Here is a 1,950-nt window from a genome sequence, read left to right on the forward strand (position 1 = left end):
AGTATTCTATTTCTCCCTGTGGGATCGATAACTAGGACTCCATTAAAGCCCTATATTACTTGAGTGATACGTATACTTGCGTTGACAAATTCGACTTTAACATTATTGAATATTATATATATACATCTTTATTAAATCAAACACATATATAAAGTCGCAGTCAAGTTTTTGACAATGTTGCTGGAATTTAAATCTTCTACTAGCGCCATCAAATTCTTGTAATTGTCGATTTACAAAAAAAAAAGAAAAGAGATCGGTCAGCATCCAACCTGAGAGCTAATTGAGGGGAATTTGTTTTTGTTATCTTGTTTGAAAGGTTTTGTTTATTTATTTTGTTAGAGTTTTGTTTTTGTTTTTGTTTTTTTTTTTGTTTGAAGGGTTTTTTTAGGTTCTTTGTTTAAATATTTTTTGTTTGTTTATTTTATTTAAAAGATTTTGTTCCTTTATTTTATTAGAAGAGTTTTGTTGGTTTGAGCTGTTTGAAAGGTTTGATTATTTGTTTCTTTTAAAGGGGTTTGTAGGTTTGTTTTATTTGAAAAATTTTATTAGTTTTGTTTTGTTTAAAAGATTATGTTTGTTTATTTTATTTGAAAGGTTTTCACTCCTTTTTAAAACAACTTTAAATAAAATGTGCTTTAATATTTAAGTTATATTTATTATATTATGTCAAAGTTATTTAATGCTCAACCTACTTAACTTTTAAAAGAAAAATTGAAAGTGTTCTAAATGATTAAGTTTTCCCAACTCATATTTCAAAAACCTCATAAAAGTTCAAAACTATATTTTTTTTTCAAGGAAATCTTCATTGCCTTGGGCTCTTAAGATTTAAATTAAATTTCCCAATAAAATTATAGTTTTTCTCTCAAATAAAAAAATGTGTTTCATACTCTGAGTGATAAGTTTTAATTGTAAATTAAAAAAAATCTAAATGTTTGAAAATTATCATTCAAAAGTAAGCAAATTGTATGTCTAACATACAAAACCTAATGAATACCTATGTATTTAATTTTTAATCCATTCACATAATTAATTTTTAAATAATTAATGTATTTTTACATTATAGAGATATACATTCTCATGTGCTTAGCTTCTTTCGTATGAAAAAAATAGAAGTTTGTATTTTTAATCATGTGAATAAAAGTTGAGTGTTAACTGTAGAGGTATAACTAAAAAAACAATACACATGAGAAACCTTTTTTCTTTTGGACATTACAAGAGAACTTCAAACATAGGATAATAAATTAAACAGAGAAACATAAAATTAGACTGAAAAATTAAATACAAAATATCAACTTTTAGAATATCTTTATTCTCATGTTGATTGTCAAACTAGAAAAACAAACTAAAAAAACTTAAAATATCAAACCCACCAAAAAAAAATCTAAATTACACTAAATTAAATAATGTAAATGATACTTAGGTAGATCAACGGTGAACCCTAGGTTAGCCAAGTCAGAAATGAAACTTAGTATCACACATACCCCTTGAACAATCTAGTTTAGAAGCTTACATTAGATTATAAGATACATCTCACTAGTACTAAGGACTAAGAAAAATAAAACACCAAGCCTGTAAACCCCATAGACTATTGTTGACCCTACTTTTGGTTGAGGTTTAGTTTTTCCTCTTTAGTAGCCTAAGGTCTAGCCATAGGGCTTTCCTATTGACTATTCTTAGAAAACTAGACAAGGAACCCTCACCATTAGAAATTCCAAACTCTTCTCTACTCAACTTGAAGTTCCACATATTGGTTCTAACATCTAACACTTAGTAGGTGACGTCATTATAGGGGAACTCAAGATGAGTCACCCTTAGGATTGCTGGACCTTAGGGTTGACCCTAGGTGTTGGTTTAGAGCTAAAGACACTTACTTGCACTCACAATCACTCATAATTCTAAACCTAAACTTCTAGGCTTTGGTCCCTTGATACTTTTGGGAGACTCATGTAG

The sequence above is a fragment of the Phalaenopsis equestris genome, unplaced genomic scaffold (assembly GCF_001263595.1).
Source record: "Phalaenopsis equestris unplaced genomic scaffold, ASM126359v1 Scaffold000086, whole genome shotgun sequence".
Taxonomy (NCBI): Eukaryota; Viridiplantae; Streptophyta; class Magnoliopsida; order Asparagales; family Orchidaceae; genus Phalaenopsis; species Phalaenopsis equestris.